At 41.4% G+C, this 21018-nt stretch overlaps 1 protein-coding gene across 1 annotated transcript in view; it reads left to right on the top strand.

The window, feature by feature from the left end:
• GANAB (glucosidase II alpha subunit) overlaps positions 1-21018 on the top strand; it is a gene marked incomplete in the record, with an annotated part of 1503123 nt that overhangs the window by 236115 nt on the left and 1245990 nt on the right.

Consider the following 21018-nt stretch of genomic DNA (forward strand, 5'->3'; position numbering starts at 1 on the left):
GTATCAACTTACAGATCGCCTGCCTTCCCTATACCAGGGTTTTATCTTTAAGTCTAATTACCATGTGAGTGCTTCATTACCCCTCACCTCCACTGAGATTGGTCTTGTGCCTTAAGTCTGGCTTCCACAGTACTGATGGTTCCACTAGCTAGGCACCACATGAGTACTCAAATGGACTCTAGCAGTACCCTATTCTCAGAACATTCACCCATTACATGCGAAGATTCAACTCACATCTGCAGGTGACTCATTTCCTTGTGGATTGCATCTTGTTCGGTAACTGTGGGACGCCCATTCTACACACACAGACCTACCAGTAGTGGTAGTAACCACAGACTCTTCCCTTTAGTGGGAAGGGGGCATTTCAAAGGGAGGATGGCCCATGGTACATGGCCACCCCTGGTGGCCAGTCATCAAATCAGTATCTTGGAGACTAAGACGGTCCTAGTGTTGCAGGCATTCCAGGATCTCCCCCCCAAGGGTGTGATCTCCATACGAATGGAAAACATGACATTAGTGTGGTACATCAGCAAACAGGGATGAACCTATTCTTTTCTGCCGTGTTGAGAGGCCATGAGGGTTTGGCTGTGGGTGATGTCTTTAAACTTTTTCCTTTTAGCAAAGCACATCCCGAGATCATCCAGAGTTTTAGCAGACAGAGTGAATAGGACTATTTTGACACCTCTTGAGTGGCCCTTCAATCCAGCAGTAGCAGCTTTGATTTTTTTGTCACTAGGGCTAACCTTGCTGTGACTTTGCCTATTTTTTCAACAAAAATTGCAGCAGTTAGTTTGCCCTGATCTCTCCTGAAGGTCTATCACAGAGGGGATACTCTGGTCCAGAATTGTCCCTGGGTCTCCTGTATGCTTTTTCCCCTTACCACTAATGAACAGGATCATCCAGAAAGCAAGACAGTGCAGGGCCGAAGTGATCCTCATTACCCCCTTTCTGGCCCTGAAAAATATGGTTCCCCTTCCTGTGGCCTGTACTAGAATATCCCCATGGGTGTTGGGTCATTATCCAGGTTTTCCAGCTTACCTGTCTGGATTGCATCCTTTGGACCAGAAGTCCATAAAACTTAACTGCATGATTCTCCAGTTTTGACTATAGCCAGAGATGCCAGGCTTCCCATTACATTTGTCAAGATTATATCGGCTTCTCAGATGCCACCTGCAAAAACGGTATACCATAAATGGAAGAAGTTCTCTATCTGGGCCATTTCCAAAGGAATGGATCCCTTTCTTAGCACCTGTTCCATCTATTTTCAGAATTTTTATCTGGACTTTTGGCTAAGGCTCCAGTTATTCCACCATCAAAGTTCAAATGGTATCTTTTTTAAACTTCCACATTGGCCATAATGACACTTCCATAGCTTCACTAAATGTCTTTAAAGCCTTTTTGAGAGGAACTTTAAGACCTCCCACCAGAGACCTGTTTCCCCAGTGGGATATTACCATTATGCTTCAGATTCTAACTCAGCCCCCTCTTGAACCTGCTGCCACAGTAGATATAAAGTTCCTGACTTTTTTTTTTCTGGTGGCACGTGCGTCATCCAGTTAGATTTCTTTCAGAATTTCAGGCACTTTCATACTGTAACCCTCCCTATCTGGTGTTACACAAGGGTAGGATTTCTCTGAGAACTGTGTCCTTTCTCTCTTAACGTTGCATCTGAAGCAAACATAAATCAGTCAGTAAACTTACCAGTATTTTCCCCCAGGTATTCAAAGACAAATGCATTTTACAGTTAGAAACAGAGCTCATTATTGGTCTTCACAGAACAAAGCAATTCAGGAAATCTGATCAGTTTATTTCATTTTCAGAGCCAAAACTAGGTAAAGCTGTGTCTCATTCCACTAGAGCAATAACTACTTCAACAGCCTTTTCTAGAAGGCTTCCCATTGATGACATTTGTGTTGCAGTGAATTGGTCCACAGTCCATACTTTGTGTCTCATTATAAGCTGGATGTACAGTCTAGATCACGTTTTTCTTTTAGTTCCACCATCCTCAGGAACATTCTTCCTTGATGCCACCCAGATAGATGGCTGGAATTTGTCTCGCATGTTGAATCAGTTGAAAACTGACAACACTGGATACAAAAGTTATGTACTTAACATAATGAGCTATCTTTGTCTGATTCATCCAGTTCAACTTCCCTCCCTGCTTGCTTCCCCTTTCCAAATTGAAGAATATGAATCTGGGCGACTCTTACTCAACTCCCTGTCTGTGAACAGTCCTGTTTTGAATGCCTTCTCCCCTTCCCCCCTTTACCTTAGTTGCAGCTGTTATAAAATCATTTTTGGTAGATGGGGACAAATTCTATCTGAGGTGTTAGGGTGGAGTACAGAGAATTCTGACTTTGAAGCTGCATAGTTCCAGGGCTCTGATTCATCTCTTACCGCCAGTTCTCTCCACTCCACCTTGGATATTATTTGCCTTCTGAAGAATTTGGTTGCTTCTACAGGGGCTCACCAAATCAGTATCTTTTTTTCTTGGGTATCTGTCTTGTATAGTTTACTCCTCCCTTTACGAAGAAGTATTCTTTTCTCCAGTTCTTACCTTGGCCATAGATGCCAGGCTCCCTACTTCCGTTGTCCAGATCATATCAGCATCTCAAAAACAGTCCACTAAGATCTACCATAGCCCAAAAGAAAAACCTCTTCCATTTGCTCTCTGAAAAGGTTTAGATCCTTCCTCTGCTCCTATTTCTTCCATTTTGGAATTCTTGTATGAGTTTTTCCACAGTGGCTCTAGCATTCCACTATAGAAGTGCAAATGGCAGCTATCTCAAGCTTCCACATAAGGCAGAATGACAGCTCTGTAACTTAAGTCTTAAAGGCCTTTTGAAGGCAACTTTTCTCCTGTCATAGTAATATCCCAGGGAGGTACAGGATCTATCATGTTTCAGGCATAGACTCATTCACTCTTTGAACCAGCATCAGTTGATTTTAAGCTTCTCTCTTGGAAATCAGCTTTTCTGATGGTTAATCAGCCGGGCAGATTTTTGGAGACCAGTCAAACCTATCGGTCTTTTTTCCCCCAAATTTGCATACTGCTAGATGTTGATACTCCACTTAGGCTCTTCATAAGACCAAGCATTTCAGAAAGTCTGATCAATTGTCACAGGCTAAATTAGGTAAAGCAGTTGCAAAGGTTACTCTTTCCAAATGGTTGTTTGATGTCATTTTTTTCTTTTTGTTTAATACAATAAAAAGAGCTTTTCTCTACAAGCTAAGCCTAAGGCTCATTCCACAAGGGCGCGATGGCCACGTCAACAGCCTTTTGTAGTAGAATTTACCTATTGATGCCATTTGTGCTGCAGCAACTTTGTCAACAGTTTACACCTTCGTATCCCACATAATAGACTGTATGTATGGACCAGATCACGCTCTTCCTTTAGTTCCACCATTCTCAAGAACATCCTTCCTTGATACCAGCCATGTACGACAAGTTATAGCTGGGATATGTCCCATGGTTAAATCAGGTGAAAATAGGCAACACTGGATAAAAAAGTTCATGTACTTTACCATAGCAGTAGATCAATGTTTGATTTTTAGTCCAGTTCAACCTCCCTCCTGCCCCCTTCTGAATTTACACAAGTGGGCTTCTGGTGAAGCACCGTCTGTGAGCAGTCCTTACTGACAGTCTTCCAATCCTACCACATTTTTCATGTATACTAGATTTGGTATTGAACATGATTGCGATGCATTACTTTTTTGGGCGAACGATATCTGAGGTACTGTGGTGAAGTGGAGGGAATTATGGGTAGGGAAGCAGTCAGAGCCCTGGAACTGCTCAGTTCATTCATTCAGCTTCATTGTCTGTGCTGTGGTCAGATCTGATAGTCTGACAACTCAGTGGCTGAACAGGATGAAAATATGGCAACTTTTGTTTATACAGCTTGTGTTGCAGGAAATGCCCTTCATAAAGTTGACAAATGATGTAACAAAGTATGATGTCTCATTTATTTTACATTGCAATGTGTTTGTACCTTGTATAACCAAAAGCTAAGGATTGAAGCTGTAGAGGAAAATGCTAGAATAGTAATCTGCTGTTAATGTGTGCATTAGTATCACCGAATGTTAATGGCTTGTTACGTACTTGGAGAACAATCCAAGTTGTGTTAATTAGGAACATTTTGTATTACTGCAATAAATGCATTAGAATGACAATTGGCATTTGCAGCTAGGCAGCCTTGGGTATTAATTGTTAGGTTGAAAGGGCTTTGCTGTAGTATTTTTACGAATGTGGCTTTTAAGATGTTGGAAATGCAAACTGGTAACTAAAACTATTTGCATTAGAGGAATCTAGAGGGGGTGTTGTATGATTGTAAGTCTGTGTATCCCAACAGTGATTGTTCAACAAACTCTAGATGGTAAGTCTTGATCGTAGCACAGGAAGGAAATGTTTTTGTTTGCCGGAGACTGGAATACATTTTAGTACTTGTTAGGGCACTTTGTGTACCACATTAATGGGGTTGCAGATGTGCAAGAGGCATTAAGACTTCTATGTTTCTCAGCCTTTTCTTGAATATAATTATCTAAGCTTCTTTGTCTTGATTTTGTGTTTATATTGTGTTCCTTTGTCAGGTTACTCTCCATTGATGAGAGGGTATTTCAGCAAGGAAAGATCCAAGTAAAATGGTGCGCTAACCTGTATTTTTGTCAATTGAAACAATTTAAAAGCAGACAAGTTGTTTTTAGAAGGGTGTTGGCTTTCTACATAATGAGGGAATTGGATAGTAAAGTACGGGATATGTACAAGGAATCTTCTACATAATTTTTTAAAAGGCAGATTCAAAATTGAGATCATCTTCAGAACTATTGAAAACAGAGGTGAACATGTTTTATGTGAGAAGGAATGAGTTGAACTTACTAGTGCTGGAGTTGGCGGGCAGAAGAGAAAGTTAGGTTACTCATGTTCAAATTTTAAGTATCTAAATGATAAAAAGTACTCGTTTCCAAGTCATAGACAAAGTAGGGAGATCAAGATTCAAGATTATAGTTCAGAGAACAGGAAAGATTTCTGAGAAACCTGGCGATTATACTGGGAAGCTCATTTTTGTTAGAGATTGATTGGGAGTGAAAGAAATCTAAAGAAAGGGTGTACATAAGCAAACTTCCATTAAAAAGTTTAGGTAAGGATCAGGGGGAACTGCTTGATGCAAGAAAATTGACTGAGGTGTAGACAATGTTTAGGACTCTAAGTGAAACACCCAAACCATATAGTTTCCGTTAGAAGTGTGTAATGTTTAAAGACTTGTATACCTAAGGGTTTTACAAAGATTTTGTTGCTGACCATCAAGATGTGAAATAAGTGGAACCTGTCATGGTTATTCACTGACTAGACAAGGATCCTTCACAGGCTGGCCTATGTTCTGTACTGTGCTGGTTACCAAAGTATTAGGTTGTACCTTCCCTTCATTGATTAATCTTAATCGCACCTGGTTTTGCCAGTTTGAACCCACATGTATGATGACTTAAATGTTGATGGAAAATAGCAGCAGTACCAAACATTGTTGATTGCAAGCTTGGATATTAGAAAGACATTTGATGGCATTTTTGCTGGTAGTATTTATTTGAAGTACTAAGAGTTATGGGCTTTCCTGAAAGATAGGTGCATTTATTAACCTCATTGAATTATAATGCCAAGGAACAAATAAAATAAAGGATGCAGACTTTATGAGCATTTTCAGTTAAGTAGAGGGTCTAGACAGGCGTCTCTATTTTGCTAATAGGTTGATGCAGATATAAGTAAGGATTTATGATCCTGTATTTGGGTGATGTGTTTATTTAGCGGACGTATCCTAAAAAGGATTTGGAAGTAGTAATTCTGGAACTTTGTCCGTATGGTAGACTTGCTGGATAAGAAACACACAAGACTAAAACCTTAATCCTTTACCTAATGTGTTGTGTTATGTGAAGATTACTCTTTTCTGTGTTGCTTCACGTAGTGTTTGTTTTGAATGAAGTGAAAGGGTCTATCTGGGAAACAGAATTTTTTTTTTCTAGATACTACAGAATTTAAGCAATCCATTTGCTTGTTCTGCTAGGAATATTAGATGCATATTAGGTTTTTCTCTTCCTTCCTCAAATATTTTCTCAAGAAATTGAGAAAAAGCATTGTAGAATGTATACAGGCATGAAACTCTGTGTCAGCAGGAAGGTTAGGAGTGTCAGACTTTCAGACACGAGCAAGCCTTAAAATGTTACATGAGATATTGGACCCAGACTACCAGAATAGATGGAAAGCTATTCAAATAGTGTCTGAAAGGACACAGTGAGGTATGCTTTAGGACAGAAGGATGGACAAGGAAGACAAAGGTGCATTGGTGGTAGACTTAAGACCAGCGTTAATGTGGTAAATGAGGTGTCTCCATTAGCAGTATTACAGAAAATTGCCCTAAAAGTATGAAGATTTGTATAGGATTACTGTAGTATCTGTAGAAAAGTGATGTCTGGACACTTTACTGGTAGGGTTATAGATGATATACAGACCAAATTCCATATTAAGTTAATAGATAAACTGAAGACTGTAAAATTGTCCACATCCAAATGGGTAAATGGCTGCAATTTTTCTAATGGCTAGAAAGTAGGCAGGAACATTAAAGTGAAACATTGTAAGTAGTAATGCTTAAAGAAGCTGCAAAAAGAAGCAAGCTTAAAAATATTTGGAAGGAAGACCTTTAGTACTAGTTCCATAAGCAGATCAGGAGAGTGTTATCCTTGCCCCCAGACATACTATGACTTGAAGAAATTAAGATTTTTGGTTGAAATGTCTCTTAAGAATTTTTACCCTCCTTTAAGATTCTGAAGTGAACCTGAGGGTACGCATTTGTTGATGGGATATTGACTTCGAGGATTTTATACCCATATACACATTGTTTGGTAGTGTCTTGAATTACAACAATTTAAGGGGCAAATTATAGAGCTTGGATAATGCTGTTTGGCCTTTAAATGTGGTATCCCAGCATCTGTCTTGATTAGCTAATATATTGGGACTAGTGAAAAAAGCAAGTGCTTTTTGGTTTTAATTCTAGCTGTGAAGAAAGCAGTCACTAGAATAGTCACTAGAATGCGCCCAGTAAAGACATCAAAGCAAGATGTAAAGCAAACTCTGAAGGGGATGAAAGAAATGGAACGTTTGTCATTGGATTTCAAGATGACTGCAGTGCAGGCAACCAGAGTTTGATTAATGGCTTGGTATTGGAGAAGCTAGGCATGTAGGGGGAGGAGAGAAGAGGTATGGAGCACTCCAATACCCTGGAGAGTAAAGGGGAGGCTCACTGGGCAGTGCAGTTTCCTGCTAGACACTGTCAAGGCCACTGATTGTGCTGAGTGGGGAGGGACAGGGCTGCTTGGAGGGAACACTGCGAACACCCCATTGGATGCTGGTCAGTGGTGCCTTGCCTGTTGTGTATATCTGGGGCTGTGGCACAACAAAAACTGGGGCTGTGGCGCAATGAAACTGATCTCTGAACTGCCCCTAATTGTTTAAATAATGCCCCTTCTTGGTCAACTTTAGCCTCTGATGGGGAGCAGCTGGGGCAGATTGGCCAGTAGAGGTCTGATGGTAGTGGCAAAAAAAAGTTGTCAAGGTTTGAGTCTGTATTCTCCAAAGGGGAGATACCTGATTTCGTAATTGAGTGGTACACAGTATGTAGCCCAGGAATTTCGATTTGTGCATGAATGGGAATTTGTGTGCAACATCCATACCACACTTCCATTCATGTAGACAAGGGTAAAGATAATGGAATTGTCATGTTATTTTGAAGTGTAGACTGCATCGGCTGCCAGAACTCTTAACTATGTTGCTATGCAAAAGATGAAATGCAGATTACATACTTCCGGTACATTGCCTGCAAATTAACCAAAGTACTAGAAATAATTCAGCGCAGACAAATGCCTCTGTGATAATATTTATTTTACATTTGTTAACCTGGTTAGTCCAACTGAGCTTTTGGCTCATTTTCAGTGGAGACCCGGGGAGAAGAGCTCCTCAGAGTGTTACAACGTTTTACAAAATAAACAGTTTCAGAAAGATTAAACATTGGCTAATAGTACAAAAACATTTAACAAAATAGCTTTTACTGCAATCTACAGAAAGGAACAGGGTAAAAATGGCATAGAGGAAGCAATGCTTTCAAATTCCTATTTGGTTATATATAGAGTATGTACAATAGAATAGCATAGAAATAAAGTAGTTATTTTAGTAAGACAGAGAGGTAGAAGTTTATTAGGATAGACAAGTGATAGGGAGATGAGGGAGGAGTAATAGAAGTGGAGAGATATAGTGGTAGAAAAAGTTAATACGTTTAAGAATGCTGGTAATGGACGTTATAGAAGGTGGAGTAGGGTAGTTTCGGGGGGGGGTGTACAATGGCAGGACCACTTGTTTGTTAGATATCTACGAGTGGCTAACTTAAAATGCTTGGAATGTTTAAGGGACCTAATTTCTTGGGGTAGTAGGTTCCAAGTTGCAGCTGGGTTATAGTTGTAGAGTAGACATCCTGTTTTGGTTTTAGGTTTATAGATCTGCAGGAAGTCTTGTTCTGAGCTACGAAGTGTCCTACTTGGCGAATATTTAGATATAATAGATAAAAGGCTTGGGCAGTAAAATGGTTAGAGGATGGAGTGGATAATTTGTAGTTGGTGTAATAGGAGCAGATGAGGGAATTCGAGCCAGTCCAATTATTTAAGGGATAGGCAGTGGTGTGATTTGTAGGTTTGGTTTGCAGCAAATCTAGCCACCTTATTGTAGGTAGTTTCAAGTTTTGAAATGTGTGTGGAGGAAAGGTTTGTGAATAATTGACAGCTATAGAGAAGGGTGGGTAGAAGAAATGCATGAGAGAGAGTTATTCTGGCTGTGTTGGTTAAATGTCTCTTACGATAAAGAAGTCCTAGCTTCTGGTGAGTCTTTTTGATAGAAGTAATGACTTGAAGATCAAATTTTAGCTGGTCATCTATTATGACACCCAGAAGTTTTGTGTTGGGTTCAGCAGTAATGATAGTGTTATAGCTAGATAATGTGGAAAATGTAGTTTTGAGATTGGAGAGGTTTTTGGGGAGGAAGGGTAGGAGCTTGTGTTTTCTTAGGGTTTAGAATGTTTATCTCGAAGCCATGACTCTATAGTGCTGAAGGATGCTTTGGTAGTAGAAAGGAGGTTAGATAGGTTATCTGCAATGATGATGACAAGAGTCATCAGCATATTGTATGAGTGAGGAGTGGGGACAAGAGGTGTAAAGCAGATTAGTGAAAATATAGTAGTGGCCCTAGTATAGAGCCTTGGGGGACGCCCATTGGCACATGGGGGGGGGGTAGTGCTGAATGCCATTTAACAGCTTGTTGGCGGTTAGAGAGAGAGCTAGAAAACCAGGAAATGGTGGGAGGAGCGAAGTTTAAGTAGGAGAGTTTGTCAAAGAGGAGGGGATGGGGGAGACAGTGTCAAAGGCTTTGGCGAGGTCGAGGAACAGACAAGAGACAAGTTTATTGTTGTCACGGGCCAGTGAAACAGTATTGATGAAGGATATTAGCACAGTTGTAGTACTATGTTTGGGACGGAATCCATGTTGAGTGTGCGTTAAAAGGCTCTCATGTTGAAGGTGCTGTATTATCTGCTTGTGAATGCATTTCTCTAGAATCTTTGAGAGGGGAGATAGTATGGCAATAGGTCTGAAGTATGATGTATCAGAAGAATTACCACCTTTGTGTATAGGTAATGTAAAGAAAGTTTTCCATATTGCTGGGACATGAGATTCAGAGATAGATCGGTTAATGAGGATGGAAACAGGGTAAGCAAGGGGTTCAGCTGCTATCTGTAGGAAATATGAAGGTAGATTATCAGCTGAGGGGGGAGCAGGGTTTGAGTTTGGATAGTAAGGATTTGATATAATTAGTTGAGACGGTATTAAGGAAAAAGGAGTTCGTAGGATAGGGAGGGGAAGTAGAGATTGTGGAATTATTGCAATTTTTATTAGTGGGCAGAGCATTTATAATGGAAGTTATTGAGTCAAAATGATTGTTAAATGAAATCGCTGTAAACTATCTGGGCATGGGTTAGGAGGGGAGGAGTTTCCAGGATGTAGTATATGATTGATAGTGTTCCAGCATTTTTTGGGGTTGGATTTTAGGGTAGTGGGAGGGTTTGCATAAAAGTTAGTTTGTCTTTGTTGATGATTTTATTTATTTGGTTCCTAAGTACTTTATAGGTCTGTAGGAGAGAAGGGGTCCTATTTTTAGTCCACAATTTCCATATTCTGTCTCGTTTTTTCATTAGGGTTCGGGTGGATTTGGTGAGCCAAGGAGCAGTGTTTGATTTGATTCTTATTGTATGGAGGGGGCTAAAGAGTTAAGGATGTTAAGAAAGGTGGTGTTAAAAAAGAGGACAGCGTCCTCTAAGGGGAGACTTGTGAGATGAGACCAGTTAATTGTCGAGAGCTGGTCAATGAAGGAGTTGGGGACTGAATGTAGAGATTTTGCAGGAAGTGATAAACTTGGAGAGTCTGGTGAAATGAGGAGTATGTCTGGTTACTGAGATAGGGCAGTGGTCACTAAGGATATTAGGTAGAGTGTGAGGGTTGAGATAGTTTTGGAGGTGAGAGACCAAGATCCAATCCAGAAGAGACTGTGGAAGGTGAGAGTTGTTAATATAGGTAGGGGTAGTGATTTAGCTGCTTGAATCCATGTATGTTTATACAGGTGGTAGAGTTGGGAGTTTGTAATGAGAGCCAATCTATGTTTGTCCCCTAGTGTGATGGTTTCATTACGGATGGTCTGAGAGAGGTGTAAGATAGGATGTTTTCAGGTATACTAAGATTGGGATATATATTGCTACGACAGTTATGGTATTAAAGTTATTAAGTTTAACACTGGCTAGCAGGAGTTCAGCTGTAGAGAAAGATAAAGGGTAGTCGGACTGTCTGGCTGGAAACAAAAGTATATGAAAACCACGCAAAGGTTTGCATCTTGAAACTGTAGTAGTTTAGTAAAGCAACTGAACCTAGATCCTGTGTAGTTTGTAAGGAGAAAGTTAATCTGTATAGATGAAACAAGACATTGAAAAAAGACGTTGGCCTTTCCAAATTTTATTTTTGAATTTGTCAGGGTAGAGCTGTAATCAGTTTACCAATTTTAGTTTTAGCTTAGGATAGACACACTTAAGACTATACAAAAAGTGCAAATACCATGTCTAAACTGGGCAAAGCACTACAAAAGTCATAATCTGTACACATGCGCTAAGCCAGAAAAGGTTAATGTGTGAAGATGCAAGACCATGTAGATTTGGGGGAACCACAGAGTCGGAAAGAAAATAGCTTGCAGGACACAGTATAATCCTTGGTCCTCTGTCTTCTCTAATAGGTACATTTAGATTTCCGAATAAGAGTATAGTATTAACATGATTTTGGGTTGTAGGTTGTTATAGTGAAAGGAGAAGGTCATTAGAATTGTACAGAACCATGTTATCTGAGTATAGAAAGACATGAAAGTGATGGAGATCTGAGGTTAGTTTAGGAATAGCAGAAGGGCGAGTACATAGCCCTTTGACTCCTTTGGGAAGAGGTGGAGGAGCAAGTTGACAAATGTATTCATTAGTTTAGTAGTATGTAAAAAATAGCTACATCTGGACTAATGTCTGTTTCTTTGAGATGGAGTCTGGAGTGGTTAACAACTTTAGAGCCCAGTTTAAGTCTATAAAGAAAACACTAGAAAGTATTCCTTTGTCCATTTCTGTAAGTGTATGTGTGAGACTGACAGTGTGTGGGGGAAGTGCTTCTTTTTGTGCAAAACCCATGTTTAGGGGGGGAGCAGATGATATTTGGAGATGTAGCCAGTGAGGTGGATGCAGATTATTTTTTTGAAGATCTTTCTCAGGGTTGGTTAAAAAAAAGTGCGGTCTGAAAGTCATGGAGGGGAGAGGGATTTTTTGAAGGAAGGAAGGATTTGACTTTAGCAGTCAGTTGTCCAGGAGTAAGGGCAGCCAGTGGTATTGCAACCAGTCCTTTTGTGCGAAAAGACATTTGCAATTTGACTGCCACAGGTTTTGCAGAGTGTAGCTGTTTGAAATAATCTGTAATACAATAGAAACGGAATTAAAAGAAAGACCAGAAGTCAAAAGTAGAGGTTTTCTGGTTTCTTTAATGGTTTGTCATATCTGATAAAATTCCTCCGAAATTAAAAATGTTTCGCTGAGTGGTGGTTCATTTTGATGTAGTTCATGACATGAATAACAGCGTTAAGGTTAATTTTCTCAGTAATGTGTAGTAGTATCTCATAGGTTCATTTGTAGCTATTAAATTGGATGGGGGTGTTTGTGGAATATAGCTTTAATGCCGATGAGCTGGCTTTGTTGATTAGCATGTCATATGGTATACAATATATCCACAGAATTCATTTGCAGTATAAGTTTCATGGAGTTTAGACCACGTTTTCTGACTGTTAAGCTTGTCTGAGCAGTGGCAGTATTTTTGAAACTTGACCATTATTAGACTAGTAGCTTTTAGAATGTTTCACCATTAAGTTTCCTAGAGCATAATGACGTCAGGATTCGGTCTGTTGTGCCATACATGTTGAGCAAGGTTGTTGCGTAGAACTGGTGAGTCTGTTAATATTCTTAATATGATGTGAGCAGTTTCTATATCTAGTTGCTTAAGGAGTCATTACATTTTGCAAGTATTTTTGCTTGCAAAGCTTGTATGAACCCCTTGTTGCCAATTCCTGTCGAAGATGGCAGAATTTCTTCCTTTCCTTAACTTTATAGCTGCATCTCTGCAACTATTCCTCTAGTAACTGCCGACTTGATTGAGAAAAAAAATGGCGCAAGTACAACAGCAAGTGTAAATGTCTGGTATTGACCACCATCTCTACAGAAAACATTGCATTCAGAGAAGTGTAGAATTTACCCCACCCCCAATTCCAAAGCCGTGCCTGGAAAGGAGCCGTAGGTCTCCAGTGTCGTGAATGCATTCTCAAAGGGCAGTTATTTGCATCAAGTAAAAAATTTACCAGAATAAGACACACAACCCACTGATGTACTTTGCAGCCTTTTCTTTTAAACAGGCAATTTAATTTCCAAGATCCTCTGAGGGGTGATGGTTATACCTACTGCTGCTGCAGTCTATAGGCTATATAGGTGGTTTCTTGCTTAGGAAGCAGGCCAGCTTCAAACAGCTCTGACTGCCCCAAACTTCACATCTGATTGCTGATTGGCTAGTCCCAAGCAGGGAAAGCTGAGTGAAGATTTCTTCAGTAATTTCTTGCTATCCAAATATAAAAAGTGCCAGAGATTCTCACAAACTTCCTGAGGGTTTTCTTTGTACTGGAAACTGCTGTATGTACCACACCTTGACAGCTGTATGCATTTTAAAGAGGTCTCGGGTCAATTCTACAATAGCCCATTGCTATTCAGAAATTAACACACAGACTGAACAGCCCACCCAACAAGTATATACCAACAGAAAAGTCTGACCACTGAAGTACCATTGAGCGGCCAGACTTTCTGTTGGCATATTTTTTTTATTTTATTATGCTTGAGGACAGGGCAAAATATTAGAAAAATCATGTACGCTCTGCAGAAGTAGTCAGAAATATACCTGATTTTCCTAGCATTATGTTTGGTCTTCAGCTGCTCCGTTCCTTTTGATGCTGTTTTAATCATCTCACATTCAGAATTGCACTTCTCCTTGTAAAATCCCAGCAGTTTATAAAAAAAAATTCTTAGTTGCTTCTCCTGCACTGATGTACTTTGCAAGTGTGAGAACACGAGTCCCATATGCATATTTTTAGTACTTCAGTAAACAAGAAAGAATGAAGGAACACTACTGTGCCCTTATATAAAAACATTAGTTAAAAAAGGTAAGCAATTTCTTTGTCATTGTATAATGGCAATAATCCACTCCTCTTTGTGGATATTTCAGATTTAACCACATTTGGCTTTGTTTAATCACTCTGGCTTTGTACTTTTGATCAAAGCACACCAAACGCAGGTAAATCCTGAGATGCTCACTCACGTTGTAGAGTGCATAAATACCTCCTCTGTTTCACAAGGGCACACACATTCTTGACTTTCAGATGCAAATGTGGTGATGTATATCCTAGTGGTGATGTATATCCTAAACGCAAGGCTGCAAGGTAAACTGTTATATTGGGCTGTTCAGAATTTCTAGCACCCAGAGTATAAACTATACGTTTTATTAAAAAAAAAATCCAAAAGAGAAACAAAAGACCAGTCTGAGACTGCATAAAAGGCCTGTGGCAACAGGTTCTAGTGTAATAGCTGAGCACCAGTATATATACCAGCCTTCTGAATAACTGCTGGTGAAAAAAAAGTGGCTTGAATGTATTCCCCCACTGTGCACAGTACAGTTTTTTTAATCTGTCTCCAAGAAACGAAGTAATACAAATACTGTATATAGTGATTAGAAAACAAGATGTTCTTTGTGTTTCACTGTTGCAGTCATTACATTTGGGTAATCTGCTGGCAAGTTGCCCTCAGTCGGCCTGAATAACAAAGTCTTGGGTCCTGCATCAGTTGCTGTCTTCTCTTCCATGACGTCAGGGGTATAAAACATTCAGCAGACGCCATTTTATTCAGTCTTTCTTGCTGCGCGGCACCTGAAGCAGAAGCAGTTCGCAAGTGCCAGTCGGAAGACTCGTGAAATCTTCGCATTCGCGTTTCAAAACTGAAGTCTTCAAACTAAAGCGAAGTACCCTGTTGGGGAAACTTTTTCTTGCTCCTTACCGATGTCAGTAAAAGTTAATAATTGCATTACTTGTGGGAAGTAAATACCCCATAAGGATTTTCATTTGTACTATATTCATTGCCTAGGCCAAAATTACAACGTGCCTTGCTGTTGGTTTTGTGCTAGATTTAACCAACGCACTATTAAGCATCGGTATATTTTTGCTTCTAAATATTTTGTTTCAAGATTTAATTATCTTGAAATGTCGTCTGTTAATAATCCGACTGCCGGTGTTCACAAAAAATGCAAAGAAAAAGACAGACCGTTGAGGTCCAAAACCAACGATGAAGCTTCTCTTAAGCCAGTCGCCGGTACTCGGTGAGATGCTTTCGCAGCCTCTGATACCCACTACTTTTGAGCCGCAGGCCTCTACCCAGACCCATTTGGAGTCCAGTATGCCACAAGATTCTCAGAGTATTGAACCCGCGGATGTCTCTCCCTTGGATGGATCCAGAGCCGCTGAGCAGGCACCGGCTTCTGAGGGTGTGTTCAGGCCTCAACATTTTTATATTATACCGACGCCAGCCTCAAAAACAGGTCAAAAACATCTATGTCTAAAAAAAGACGCATGAGCCACGTGCTCAGGCCCCTATGTCTAAAAAAACAGATGATCAAAATGGCTGAGGATTTAATTACCTTGATCAGGGGTTCCCAACCCCCCCCCCCCCTTGCTAAAAGGCCTAGGCAAGACACTGATTATGAATCTTAACATCAGGTTTTCATTTCTTCTGATCAGGAATTTTCTGTTCCACCCTATGAATATTCTGATGTAGAGGAATCCATCCCATCTGCATCTCCTGAGGATTACTCCTTTGGAGAGACTTTGCATACTTTAAGGGAACATTTTCACTGGGAGAGTCAGGACTTCTCTGAATCAAAAAAGAGGCTTGGGGATTTCCTTCTTCCTCAGCATAGGCCTTTGACAATACCTCCTGTATTAGACGATGTGTTTTCTGAATCAAGCATGGCTCCTGATTTCCCTGCCTCTGGCTCCTAGTAAGCCAGACAGATATTAGAGTCCCTGTCTATTCAAAAATCCTGCTGCTGATCCTGAGACTATTTCTCAGGGTCCCAAGAGTGCAAAGGCCTCTACAGCCAAAAATCCTACCCTCTCTGACAGAGATTCCAGGGCACTGGATAGATGGGGAAAGAAGGTTTATACGTCTACAACCTTGGCAATCAGGGTCTTAAACTGCCAGTGTAATTTGCTTAAATATCAACCGCATGTTATGGGCTTACTGAAACAGAAAATGATGATTTCTGATTGTGTGGAAAATAGAGTTAACAGGAATTATTGCATTCAGCAGAACAGGTTGGAAAACATACTTTTTAATGTGGTTTTGATTCCTTGGACACCTCTTGTTGGGCCGCCGTTACTGGATCTGTGATTAGAAGGCATGCCTGGCTCAAGGAGCAAAATCTGTCTATTCATGTGAAAGCTAAATTGTTGGATGCCCCTTTGCAGCATGATACTCTGTTTGGTAATAAGGCAGAAGAGGTTTTAAAGAAAATGGAAGACAAAGCTGAATCTATGCAAACTGTAAAATATTTCTTGCAAGTGCAGCCACCCAGGTTCACTAGACACCGGCCTACTGAAAATTGGTCCTTTCCTGTGTCCAACAGAGCCACTCGAGGCAAATCCAGGCGCTCCAAAAGGCTCCAGATACCAATCACTGGGTTCTTACAAGTCAAAGCAATGGGGTGCCTCCACCTCCAAAACTGGAGGAAACAAAGCACAACCCTACAGTAAGAACTCAGTGACTTTCCTCTACCATCACCAAGCATTTACCTTTTGGCAGCCCCTTGGGGGAAAGCTAGCACTTCATGCAAAATTGGCAGTTACTTACGCAGGACAGTGGGTATTAAACATAGTATCCCAGGGGTACAGATTTCATTTCCATACTTTGCCAATTCCAAACGGATGGCCGGATCTGCAACAAAACCAGTGGGCAGAGGCCCAGAAACAAGTCATGTCCCTCATGGATATGGGGGCTGTTCAACCAGTACCAGAAAAGGAAAAAGGACAAAGTTTTTATTCAAGACTTTTCCTGGTACCCAGAAAAGACAATTCATGGCATCCAGTACTGGACTTATCGATTTTAGAACACGATGTTCATCGTGTTTCACTGTTGCAGTCATTACACTTGGGTTATCCTGCTGGCAGGCTACCCGCAGTCGGCCTGAATTCCAAAGTCCTGGTCCGGCATCGGTTGCTGTAGTCTTTTCCCTGATGTCAGAGCGCTAGGGGTATAAAAGATGCAGCAGACTCCATTTTCTTTCGTCTTTCTTGCTGAGCGGTGCCCGAAGCAAAAGCAAGTTGGCAAGTGCCGGTCGGCTGACTCCTGAGATTTTCGAAATTGAATTTCATATCTGAAGTCTTCAATAAAGCTAAGTACCCCGTTGGGGAAACTTCTTTCTTGCTCCAAACCGATTTCAGAAAAAGTTAACAATTGTATTTCTTGTGGGAAGCAAATAACTCATAAGGATTTTCATTCTTACTGTATTACTTGCCTAGGCCCTGACCACGACGTTGCTAGTTGTCTGTTTTGTGCTAGATTTAACCAACGCACTATTAAGCATCAGTACGAGTTTGCTTTTCATTACTTTGGCCGAAGGTTTAACTATATAATGCCGTCGGCACAGCCGATGACTGGAGTTCATAAAAAGCCCAAGGAAAGAAAAGGACAGGCATCAGAGGTCCAAAACCGACGACAAAGCCTCTTCTAGGCCAGTCGCCGGTTCTCAGTGAGACACTTTCGCAGCCCCTGACACCCGCTACCTCAGAGCCACAGGCCGCCTCCGACTCCCACGTGGAGACAACTAGGCCTCTGGATACTCAAGGTATTGGGCCTTAGGAAACTAATCCCTGAGATGGGTCCGGAGCCGCTGAGCAGGCATTGGCTTCTGAGGGTGTTTCAGAGCTACACAGCTTTATATCAAGCCAACTTCAGCATCCAAGACAAAGACCAAAACAGTTTTAAAGACAAGGAAACAAGTGCAGTATTCTCCAGGACAGACTTCCATGCCTAAGAAACAGATGCTCAAAATGGCCGAAGACCTAATTACTTTGATCAGAGGTTCCCATCCCCCTCCTGATAAGAGGCGTAGGCAAGACACTGAATATGATTCCTCTGATCAGGTTTCCATTTCCTCTGACTCCTCTTCAGAACAGGGATACTCTATTCTTCCCTATGAGGATTCTGATGCTGAAGAATCTATTCCTTCAGCTTTTCCTCCTGAGGATTACTCCTTTGGGGAAACCCCTGTATATCATAAGAGGGCATTTCCACTGGGAGATCCAAGATTACTCACATTCTAAGAAAAGGCTCAGAGACTTTATTTTCCTACCTCAGCACAGACCTCTTGCTATTCCACCTGTTCTAGACATTGTAGTTGATGTATTTTCAGAGTCTAGCCTGTCTCCCGACTCTTTACCTCCTGCACCTGTTAAGCCAGACAGATACTACAGGGTTCCAGAGTCTCATAAATTTCTATATAAAAACCCTGCTGCTGACCCAGAAACTATTTCTCAGGGTCCCAAAGGGGGGTCAAGGCCACTACTGCAAAAAAACCTGTCCCCTCAGATAGAGATTCAAGGGCTCTGGACAGATGAGGGAAAAAAGTTTACACTTCTGCTGCTTTGGCTGTAAGGGCTTTAAATTGTCAGTTTCATATGCTTAAATATCAGCAATACTTAATGTCTCTGCTAAAACAGAAAATGTTGACAAATTCTTAATGTTCTGAGAACAAGGAAATGCAGGATTTATTGCATGCAGCTGAACAAGTGGGAAAGCATACTTTGCTATGTGGTTATGATTCACTGGAGGCCTCTTGCAGGGCCGCTGTAACAGGTTCTGTCATTAGAAGGCATGCTTGAGGAACAGACTCTGCCTGATCATGTTAAAGCAAAATTATTGGCTGCTCCATTACAGCATGATACTTTGGTGTTAAGGCAGAAGAGGTGTTGAAGAAAATGGATGATAAAGCTAAATCTATGCAGACAGTAAAGGATTTCTTACAGGTACAGCCACCCAGATTTAGCAGGAACTGGCCTTCTAAGAATTGGTCCTTTCCCATGTCAGTCAGGCCACAAAGAGGCAGATACAGACACCCTAGAGGCAGACAACAGCCCTAGGGCTCATACAGACCCAAACAATGGGGTGCTTCTACCTCCAAAAGCGGATAAGGCAAATCGCAGCCATATAGGAAACAGCCCCAATGACTTCCCTCTGCCAATGCCAAGCATTTATCTTTTGGCAGCACCCTTAGGCGGAAAGCTAGCACTTTTTTCACAGAATTGGCACATGATCACCCAGGACAAATGGGTCATAAATGTAGTCTCTCAGGGCTACAGGTTCCACTTTCACACCCTTCCAAAGGCAAAAGGTATGCCAGACCTGCCACACAATCAATGGGCAGAGGCACAAAAACAAGTTTCATCTCTCATGGACATGAGGGCTATTCAGCCAGTGCCACAAGAGCAGGGTCAAGGATTTTACTCAAGACTTTTCTTAGTACCAAGAAAGGACAAAGCATGGAGACCAATTCTGGACCTGTCTATTCTAAATACTTTTCTGGACGTTCCAAAATTCAAAATGTTGACTCTGCAGCAGCTTCTGCCCTTGCTGGGCAAGAAAGCTTGGCTTGTAACTTTGGACCTCAAAGATTCATACCTGCATGTCCCAATCAGACAATCTTGCAAAAGATGCCTCAGATTCATAGCTGGCTCAATGCACTACCAATTCTCTGCACTGCCCTTTGGCTTATCTACTGCGCCCGGGGTCTTCACAAAATGCCTGGCACCAGTAATTGCATTTTGCAGACAGAGGAATTCAAATATATCCCTACTTGGACGACTGCCTTATTCAAGCAGAGATCAAAGACATTCTACTAAAGCATCTGGCATTTGTAAAAAGATTACTAATTTGCCTAGGGTACACAGTAAACGAAAATAAATCAAAACTAGTACCCTCTCAAGAGATAATATTCCTGGTTGCAAGCTTAAATACAACTGCCCAGATAGCTTATCTCACGCCAGACAAACGAAAGCAACTGACTTCTTACTTCGAAAGCATGGCAACAAAGACCCCAGTTATCTGCAAGAAAAATTCTGCAGGCTCTGGGCTACATGGCATCCTGCATTCTGCTAATTCCATATGCAAGACTGCATATGAGGAAACTACAATGGTATCTAAAAAGTGTTTGGACTCAACATTGCCACAGCCTGGAATCATTAATTTCACTCATTCCCTGCCTGCAACAGGAGTTTCGATGGTGGGCACAGGCCTGTCACCACAACAAGGGACAGCCATTCATTTTATCCACAGCCAGGCAAACACTAACAGATGCATCAGATTATGCCTGGGGGCCCACATGGCAGGAAAATGTATGCAGGGCACATGGCCCACAAGCCAAAGGCATCTTCACATCAATCAAAAAGAGATGCTAGCTGTACAAAATGCCCTGACGGCCTTCAAGAACCTACTTCATCTGGGACAGCTGTTGATAAAGACTGACAACACCACAGTCATGTGGTACATAAACAAGCAGGGGGGCACACATTCCTACCCCCTCTGCAGACAAGCCATGATTTTGTGGAACACCGCTTTGACTTACCAAGTACACCTGCAAGCACAATTCCTGCCAGGAAAAACAAATGCTCTGGCAGACGAACTAAGCAGAAACCTCATGGATCCTCACGAGTGGAAACTAGATCCACAAATCTTCAACATAAGGAAATGGGGATGCCCAGACATAGATCTTTTTGCCTCCCGTCACAACTGCCAACTTCAGAGATTCTGCAGAAGGACTTGCCACAAACGAGCATGGAAAGTGGATGCTTTGTCATTCAGCTGGAACAACCTGACAGTATATGCCTTTCCTCCACTGCCTCTCCTCCCCAAGGTACTCCTAAAGGTCAGACAAGAGAAGCCACAAATGATACCTATTGCCCCGGATTGGCCATGCCAACACTGGTACCCAATCCTAAGGAGGTTATCTCAAGGCCCAGCCTGGACATTGTCTCAAATTCCTCATTTACTGACCCAACAAAATAATTAGATCCTGCACAGCCAACTCAGAACCCTAAATCTAGCTGCACGGCGGATAGTATAACCATTCAGAATACACCTCTCTCTAAAGCGGTTATGAATGTTATTTTGGAGGCCAGGAGGCCCAGCACCAGAAAATTTTATGCAGAAAAATGGAAGAGATTGTGTGCTTGGAACCAGGCACAAGGAATTGACACGCTTGTTCCGAATATTCCTCCGATTTTACAATATC

This window comes from Protopterus annectens, chromosome 6.part1 (genome assembly GCF_019279795.1).
Source record: "Protopterus annectens isolate FY-2018-M chromosome 6.part1, PAN1.0, whole genome shotgun sequence".
Classification (NCBI taxonomy): Eukaryota; Metazoa; Chordata; order Ceratodontiformes; family Protopteridae; genus Protopterus; species Protopterus annectens.